The sequence below is a fragment of the Chrysochloris asiatica genome, unplaced genomic scaffold (genome assembly GCF_000296735.1).
Source record: "Chrysochloris asiatica unplaced genomic scaffold, ChrAsi1.0 scaffold00004, whole genome shotgun sequence".
In the NCBI taxonomy this organism is placed as follows: Eukaryota; Metazoa; Chordata; class Mammalia; order Afrosoricida; family Chrysochloridae; genus Chrysochloris; species Chrysochloris asiatica.
This window is the reverse complement of record NW_006408522.1, coordinates 32,194,715-32,204,445: the sequence shown is the minus strand read 5'-3', so window position 1 is coordinate 32,204,445 and position 9,731 is coordinate 32,194,715. Positions and strand designations below refer to the sequence as shown.

Here is a 9,731-nt window from a genome sequence, read left to right as displayed (position 1 = left end):
ATATTTACAGCTGTTTCTTGAGCAAATGAGGATCCCCAAAACTTTGCTCCATCTAAGGTCAACTCTACTTTGAGGGAGTAGCTCTTCCCTAGTCATATTTTGAATGCCTTCTAACTTGAGGGGCTTTTCTTCTGACACTATATTAGACATATGAATAATTTCACTACTATTCATTAGGTTTTCCGTGGCTAGCCATTCAGAAGTGATTTGCTTCTCTTTCTTCCTAGTCTGTCTTAGTCTGGAAGCTCCTCTGAAACCTGTCCACTATGGGTGACCCTGCTGCTGCTGCTGCTGCTGCTACTTGCCAGTGAGTCAGTTCTAACTCATAATAACCTGTACAGGGTTTCTGAGACTGGAAATATTTGTGGGAGCAGATAGCCTCATCTTTTTCCAAAGGAGTGGCTGGTGGATTCCAACTACTGACCTTGCAGTTAGCCGTCCAACACATAACCCACTATGCTACATCCTGCTGGTATTTAAAATACCAGTGTCATGGCTTCCAGCATCACAGCAATATACAAGCCACCACAGTACAACAAACTGACAGATGAGTGGTTGTCTTACAGTTTAGGAGGCTAGAAGTCCAAATTCAGTGTCTCAGTTCTAGGAAAAGGCTTTCTCTGTTGACTTGGGTGGAAGGCCCTTGTCTTTTTGAACTTATGCTTCTAGGTGATCTTCATGTGGTTTGGCATATCTCCTTACCTCTCAGCTTGCTACTTTGCATTTAATCTCTTCTATGTGGTGCTGGTGTGGCATTGTGGGTTAATGAAGATGAATGAGGCTATATGCTCCTATAAGGATTTGTGATCTTGAAAATCCCATGGAGCAGTTCTACTGTGTCCTATGAGTCAGAATGGATTCAATTGCAGTGGGTGGGACATATCAAAAGAGATGGACTCAAAACACACCCTAAACGACTACTATCTTACTAACATAACAAATGTGATTATAACCCCAGGTATAGAAAGGAGATTTACAACAAATTTTTGAAGAACATAATTCAATTTATAAGACATATGGAATAATAAGTTTCAGTTTTGTTGTTATTAAGTACCATGGAGTTAGTTCTGACTCATGGTGACCCTGTATATATTTTCCAAGAAGCACTGGTGGGTTTGAACTGCCAACCTTGTGATTATCAGTCAAGTGCTTATCCTATAGTGCCACACCAGCACCTGATGTGGAAAAATTGCACAGTCAATTAATGTAATTGCTGTCAATATGTTGTACACCTATAAAAAGTTAAATTAGCAAAAGTTGTGCAATAGATGTACTTACAATGACAAAAAAAGAAAAAGAGTAGCTGTTGATGCTATTTATGTGCAACCAAACACCTCATGGGATCCTGGTGTAACACTGTAGAATAAGCACTAGACTACTAACCACAAATTTGACAGTTGAAACCCACCAGTCACTCCTTGGAAACCCTATACTACAACTGACTTCATGGCACTTAACAACAACGACAAATAACTCACGGAATATGGTTCCTTAGTTTAGAGGTTTAGGGTGGCAGATTTTTAGGACAGCCCAGTTAATTGGCCTAATAATGTGCTTAGTGTTCTATTAAAACTTCTAGTTCATGAGTAGTGCCTGGGGTCTTAAATCTTGTAAGTCACCCTTCAAGAAACAATTGGTCTCTATTTGCCTGGCTCAGAGGAAAAAGGAGAGTCAGAAATGTTGTTAGGTGCCTTCCAGTCAGCTCAGACTCACAGACACCCTATGTACAACAGTGCCCGGGCCTTCTCCATCCTCTCAATTGTTATGTTTGAGCCCATTGCTGCAGTCACTGTGTCAGTGCATTTCATTGGCGGTCTTCCTCTTTTTTGCTGACCCTCTACTTTACCAAGAATGATGTCATTTTCCAGGGATTGGTCCCTCCAGACAACATGTCCAAAGAACATGAGACAAAGTCTCACAATCCTCACTTGTAAGGAGTATTCTGGATGAACCTCTTGCAAGACAGATTTGTTTGTTTTCTGGTAGTCCATGGAACTTTCAATATTCTTCACCAACACCATAACTGACATGCAATGATTCTTCTTTGGTCTTATTTTTTGTCTAGCTTTCACATGCATATGAGGTGATTTCAAATATCACCGTGGCTTGTGTCAGAAAAATGTTAGCCCTCAGTGTCCTCTTGCTCTTTAACACTTTAAATAGGTCTTTTGCAGAAGATTTGTCCCATACGATGCATGTTTGATTTCTCGACTGCTGCTTCCATGAGCATTGATTGTGGTTCCAAGTAGAATGAAGTCCTTGACAATTTCAATCTTTATTTTTTTATCATGATGTTTGTTTATCAGTCCAGTTGTGAAGATTTTTATTTTCTTCACATTGAAGTGTGATTCATACTGAAAGCTATCATTGTTGTTTTTTTATCTTTATAAGTAAGTGCTTCTAGTCCTCTTTGCTTTCAGCAAGCAAGGTTGTGTCATCTGCACATCTCAGGTTCTTGATGGGCCTTCCTTGAATCCTGATGCCACATTCTTCTTCATGTAGTCCAGCTTCTCAGATTATTTGCTCAGCATACAGATTGAATAATTATAGTGAAAGGATACAACCCTGATGCACACCTTTCCTAATTTAAAAAATATGCGGTATCCCCTTGTTCCGTTTGAGCCACTGCCACTTGCTGTGTGTACGGGTTCTGCATGAACACAATGAAGTGTTCTGGAATTCCCATTCTTCACAATGTTATCCGTAGTTTGTTATGATCCTCACAGTCGAATGTCTTAGCATAGTTGATAAAGCACAAGTAAACATCTTTCTAGTGTTCTCTCCTTTGAGCCAAGATCCATCTGAGATCAGCAATGATATTCCTGGTTATATGTTCTCTTCTGAATTCAGCTTGAATTTCTGGAAGCTCCCTTTTGAAGTGCTTCTGCATAGGTGCCAGTTAATTTATAAGCTTCAACACAATAAAGGACATGGCACCATTCTGGCTTCATGGTGATGGGAGAGATGGAGTGGCATATAAAACTGATGAAAATATAGTTGCTACTTTCAAAGAGTTTAAAGTCTATAGAGGAGAAAAGACATAAAATTATAGTATAAGATACAATAAAAGTGCTATAGAAGTTCAGAGGAAAAGTCGAAAGGAAGAATGACTTTTAGTTATATGATTATAATTAATATTTATTCAGCACTTACTTTGGAGTTCTGGAGAAGCACTGTAGGATAATGCACTGGATTCAGTTTGAACCATAAGGTTGGAGGTTCAAACTCTCCAGCAGCTCCTAGGAAATCCTATACAGGGTCGTTATAAGTCTGAACCAACTTGACAGCACTTAACAACAACAACTTAACAACAACAATATTCTGGTTTGGTACTGCAGGATAAAGCACTGGACCTAAAGGTCGGGTTGAACAGCAAGGTCAGTTTAAACTTACCAGCTGCTCCTCAGAAACACTATAAAGGGTGCCTGTGAGTTGGAACTGACTTGACAGCACTTAACAACAAGAACAACGTGTTCTATGGCCGCCATTTGTTTGTCAGTTTGTCATACTGTGGGGGCTTGCATGTTGCTTTGATACTGGAAGGTATGTCACCTGTATTTTAAACACTCATCTATCAGTTTGTCATACTATGGAGCCTTGTGTGTTGCTGTGATTCTGGAAGCTATGCCATGGGTATTTTAAATACTAGCAGGGTGACCCATGGTGGGTAGAGGGAGAGACAGACTCACCAAATGCATATATCAAATTTACTATTCAGTATCACCACTTGGATGCTATAGGGACAAAAGCTAAATACTCCAAACTGGCCACACCAATGCAACCCAGGAGAAGTGCCCTGTCATAGCCCCTTTCTCCCCATCTAGCATATATCCCTGACCTTGCATACTGAAACTCTGTGTTCCCATGGATGCTACTTGGGAGTAGCAGGCAGTTGGCACTGGGCTGTTTTTCTGTTCCCCCACCACTGAATCTCAGCTCAAGATAGGACTCTCCTCATACTACTTCCTATCCCTTCTTTTCTGGAATATGAGGCTTGTCTACCAGTATAAAAGGGACCCACAATTTGTACTCCTCCCCCACCAAGTGTGGAAAATCTTGGCTATCCAGCCAGCTGTCACTGGAAATAGCCGCTGTTCTCATCCCAGTTAGTAAGTTTCCCTCCTGGGCCTAAACACAAACAATTGGTGAGTCAGCCAGGAGATCAAAAAATAAAATAAAAACAAAAATACCCAACAAACAAACCAGGACTCCAAAGAGGAGATGGGAGGGAAAATGGACACAGCAGGGGAAATCCCAGGATGGCCATTGGCCTCCAAGTGTGGTTCCATAGCAACAGTTGTTAGAAACAAGGGAACCAGCCGAGTGAGTACAGTGATGGCCTGAAAACACCACAAGGATTGTTGAAATTCCTACAGGGAGTTGGGGTCTGTAAGGTTAAGAAGGACACTGAGATGTTGGTTGCCTCAGTTCCCAGGCCCCTCCTGTGTGCTGTGAGAGCTCTGAAGTGGAAGCAGCTTTGAGGTTGGAAGCCAGAAGGCTGAAAGATTAGTTGCATCTGGAGAGAGGCATGGCACCTGCCTCATATTTCACCATAGAAACCCTGGCTTGTTGTCTAAGGAAAGTGAAGGGATGCCATCCACCCCATCAGCAGATACACGCTGTAACCAGGAAGGTGGATGGGGATCCCAAGCGATAGGACCCACTGGAATCCTCGACTGAGTCAGAGGAGGAGGATTGTGGGGAAGAAGTTCTCTAGAAGCATGACCAGCCCTAGTTACCAAGATTAAAAGAGCAGCACTGTCCAGCTGGTGTGGTTCCCACTGATTTTATGGTCCTTGAGTGGTAGCAGCTTGTCACCATGAGTACTACACTACTGCTGAGCTGGTGGAGTTTGATTGGCAAAAGGGGAGAGAGCCTGTTGCTGCTTGGCTCCTCTGCCTGTGGGATACTGGGCAGGAGGCATAGTACACACTGGCCTTGAAATTCCTAAGGTGGTGTCTATAACCACCTGCCCCACACTGTGGCAGTGTCTCTGTGCTTCAGTGAATGAAGCCAAGGTAGTATCATTCCTGGTGTGGGTGATTGCAGGCTGAAGAATGAGGGAGACATCCCAATCTCCCCCAGCCACTAGGCAGCTCTGGAGGAATTGGAGGGAGTTGTTATAAAGCTGGGAGTGAAGCCTGCAGGGTCCACACAGCATGATTTATCAGAGCCTTAATGATGAACTGCTCACAGCTGACACGAAAGATGCTATTTTACAGTTAGCTCCTAACCAATGGTAAGAAGCACTGGTGTCTATGTTAAGCCCCATGGTGGGACAACTGGTATCCCAGGCTGCTCAGGTAGACCTGAGGGAGACAGAGAAGCTCCACAGACAGAATAACCAAGCTGTAGGAATGAAAAGAGGAGGGGAGTGAGCAAATAAGACATCAAATAAAGAAAGTCTCATCCAGGTCACCAGGAAGCAATTGTGGATTGACTTGCTTGCTGCTGATACCCCCATGAAAAAATTGACAGGCAGCCAAATACAGTACCAGTGAAGCTATGGCAAGAGCTCTATCCTGAACAACAGTTTGTTAGAGAAAAAGGTCCTCAGGAGCTCACTGCCCCTGGTGCACCACCACCATAGGAGATGCCAGCAGGGGAACCAGAGGCCTCATGTAGAGCTAATCACCTACTGGTCTCTCAAGAACAAACAGACTGTGGTAATGTTAGTAGATACTAGGGCCAAGTGCACCTTGATTTATGAATTAGCTGCTCAGGACGTAGGGAAGTGGGTCAAGCCCCCGAGTGTTCATATGTTCTATTATATTGATGATGTCATGCTAACCTGTGATTCGCTTCCCTTGCTTCAACAAGTAGTTCCACAACTAGTATCACATCTGAGTTCCAGATGATGGGTCATCAATGATGCCAAACTTCAAGGCCCTGTATTATCTGTCAAACCCTTGGGTGCGGTGTGGTCGGGTATGACAAAGGTGGTTCTCAAGGCTGTCATTGATAAAGTTAGAATGAAACCTTACCAAAATGAAAGAACTGCAGACATTCCTAGGGATGCTGGGATATTGAAGACCCTTTATTTCCCACTTGGTTGAGATTTTTGTGCCTGTTATACAGCCTTGTCAAAAAGGGGGCAACTTGGAGTTGGACCTGAGGTGGGACAGGCATTCAATGCTACTAAGATAGCAGTACAGCAAATACAGGACTATAGCTGTAGGGAAAGAGTGTGAATTGGATGTCGCAGACTACTTGGAAGGGTATGTCTAGGGCAACAGAACCCATATGTTCCCTTAGGATTTTGGTCTCAGTTACAGAAAGGTACAGAAACAGGATTCAGTCCTCTAGAGAAACAACTTTGTGCTGTATACAAGAGTTTACTGCTTGTGGAAGACATCACAAAAGGGGCTCCTGTAATAGTGTAAATGCCCTGGGTGGCCCAGTTCAGCACATTGGCCAAATGCCATGCAATCTGCAACAGAGAAGTGTCTTCTCAACCAGTCCCTTGAATGCTGAACTATACCAGATTCTTGGCCTGGTCACCTATATCAGCAACAGAAAGCACCAGCTGCCCACAATGGAAGCACCCACACACATTGGGCAAATTCCAGAGGAAGCTGCGTACACGATGGCTCAGCTTGAGATAACCCCCACGGTGGACTACAGTGGTTATATAGCCTGCCACGGAAAGTATGTGGGTTGATCAAGGCATGGGGCACAGTAGTCAGCGGGCTGAATTGAGAATCGTTTGGATGGTACTTACGCACAAGCCAACCCCTATAATCCTATGCATGGACAGTTGGGTAGTGTACAAAGGACTAACATTATGGTTAACACAGCGGAAAGAACAAGAGTGGCTGGTTAACCAGTGGTCCCTCTGGGGATGGATCTGTGGAAAGGTATTTGGGCCTGCTTACAGGGCATAGACAGTATAGTGTTTCATGTATCAGCATATAGCCCCCTCTGGCCACTGGGGAACACCCAAGCTAATGAAGTGGCCCAGCTGCATGCCATACAACAGGCACCTGCAAAGCAAGTGGTCATGTGACTACACTGAAAAACAGGACACAAAGTCCGAGAATTGGGCAGATGGGATGGGCACTGGGTAGCATTTTCATCTCCCATATAACCTAACTTCAGAAAGACTAGTAGAATAAATACACAGAATCCTGAAACAAACTTTACAGCATGACACCCATTTGTTACAATAGTGGAACCAAGATCTACCAGAAATTCTGAGACGCATCAATGAATATCAGTGACAGACTCGGCCCAGTACCTATAAATTACTGACCCAGGAACCCTGATACACACCTTTCCTAATTTTAAACCTTACAGTTACCTCTTGTTCTGTTTGAACAATTACCTCTTGTTCTATGTACAGGTTCTATGTGAGCACAGTGAAGTTCCCATTCTTCACAATGTTATCTATCCATAGTTTGTTATAATCTACACAGTCAAATGTCTTTGCATAGTCAATAAAGCGCAAGTAAACATATTTCTGATATTCTCTGCTTTCAGCCAAGATCCATCTGACATCAACAATGATATCCCGGGTTCCACATCCTCTTCTTGAATTTCTGACAGCTCTCTGTCATGTACTGCTACCACTATTTTGAATTATTTTCAGCAAAATTTTAATTGCATGTGATATTACTAATATTGTTGGATAATTTCAGTATGCTGTTTGTTGTATCATCTTTTTATGAAATGGGCACAAATATAGATCTGTTTCAATATATTTCAATCTGTTCCAATCTAAGGCTTTCAGTTTCTCTCCATTGAGAATAATGTAGGCTGTTGGTTTGTATATATGCTCTTAATTATGTTGAGGAATTTCCCTTCAATGTCTTTGTTGTTGAGTGTTTTTATCAGGAATGGATGCTGGATTTTGTCAAATGTCTTTTCTGCATCAATCGATATGATCTTGTTGTTCTTTGCTTTTTTCTTATTTATATAGTGAATTATGTTGATCATTTTTCTAATATTGAACCATCTTTGCATCCCGGATATGAATCCCACTTGATCATGATGTATTATCTTTTTGATGTGCTGCTGGATTCTGTTGGCTAGGATTTTGTTGAGAATTTTTACATCTATGTTTATGAGGGATATTGGTGTATAATTTTATTTCTTAGTGACGTCCTTCCCTGGTTTTGGTATGAGGGTTATGCTTGCTTCATAAAATGTATTAGGAAATTTTCCATCCTCCTCTGGAATTATTTGAGTAGAACTGGTGACAGCTCTTCCCTGAATGTTTGGTAGAACTCACTAGTGAAGCCATCTGGGCCTGGACTTCTTTTGGTTGGGAGTATTTTGATGACCTGATCAAAGATGTGCCCATCTTGATATCATCCTACAACTCTTCCTGGTTTTCAACCACTAGTGTCTAATGTATAAAATCTATTCTTGAAATGGTCTCTAAATTCAGGTGGGATATATTCAAGGTCATATTTTGACTCTTTTGGATTTAATTTTCTTCAGCTTCAGCCTGAACTTGAATATTAGCAATTGGTTGTCTGCCCTTGGCCTTGTTTTAGCTGATGATATTGAGCATATCCATCATTTCTTCCCATAGTTGTGGTGGTAGTGGTGGTTATATGCCATGGAGTCTGAGTCATAGCAACCCTATATAGGGTTTCTGCAAAGTCAGTTTGAACCACAAGGGTGGTGGTTCAAGGTCACCAGCCATTATTTGAAAACCCTATACACGGTCACTATGAGTCAGAACTGACTCAATGGCACTTAACAATAGAGTTTCTGAGGATGTAAATCTTTATGGCAGCAGAAAGCCTCATCTTTCTCCCATGGAGCAGCTGGTATATTAAATTGTTGACTTTGTGCTTAGCACTATGCTACCAAAGCTTAACCCACAGATGTAGTCAGTTTGATTCCTGTATATTCCATCTGGTAAGATTCATGTGTATATGACTTTTATTTTGCTTATAAACAGCATTGCAATGAATAAGTCATTGTTCTTGCAAAATTCTGTCATGGGATCTCCTATCACCAATCATTTCTATCACCAGTGCCATGTTTTCCAGCTACTGTTTCTTCCTCTTTGTTTGCAACTTTCTCATTCAAATCACCAATAATTATTAATTCAATTTGATTGCATGTTTCATTAATTTCAGACTGAAGAAGTTGGTAGAATTCTTCAAGTTCATGAGCACTGGCTTTAGTGATTGATGCATAAATTTGTATAATAGTGATATCATAAAGGAAACAATATTTTTCAACTCAAGCATTATTTGGTCATTGTTGGTCATTGTTTGACCTTTTCCAATTAAATGCTAGGATTACAGGGATTTTACCTAACATCTTTGATTTTATATCTATATCTATTTATCTTATGTTGAACATCTTGTTTCCTAATTACACTGACATATTTTTTAAAAAATAGTTTTAATTATTCCAGAATATATAGGAGGATGGAAATTTTCCTAATACATTTAATGAAGCAACCGTAACCCTCATACCAAAACCAGGGAAGGATATCACGAAGAAAGAAAATTATAGACCAATATCGCTCATGAACATAGATGCAAAAATTCTCAACAAAATCCTAGGCAACAGAATCCAGCAGCACATCAAAAAGATAATACATCATGACCAAGTGAGATTCATATCAGGGATGCAAAGATGGTTCAACATTAGAAAAACGATCAACATCATCCACCATATAAATAAGAAAAAAGAAAAGAACCACATGATCATATCACCTGATGCAGAAAAGGCATTTGACAAAATCCAACATCCATTCCTGATAAAAA

At 41.3% G+C, this 9,731-nt stretch overlaps 1 pseudogene; it reads left to right on the top strand.

Annotated features, from left to right (window-relative positions):
* The first annotated feature begins 6,586 nt into the window (after positions 1 to 6,586).
* The window catches only part of LOC102829743, a 12,047-nt pseudogene continuing 8,902 nt past the window's right edge, over positions 6,587 to 9,731 (top strand).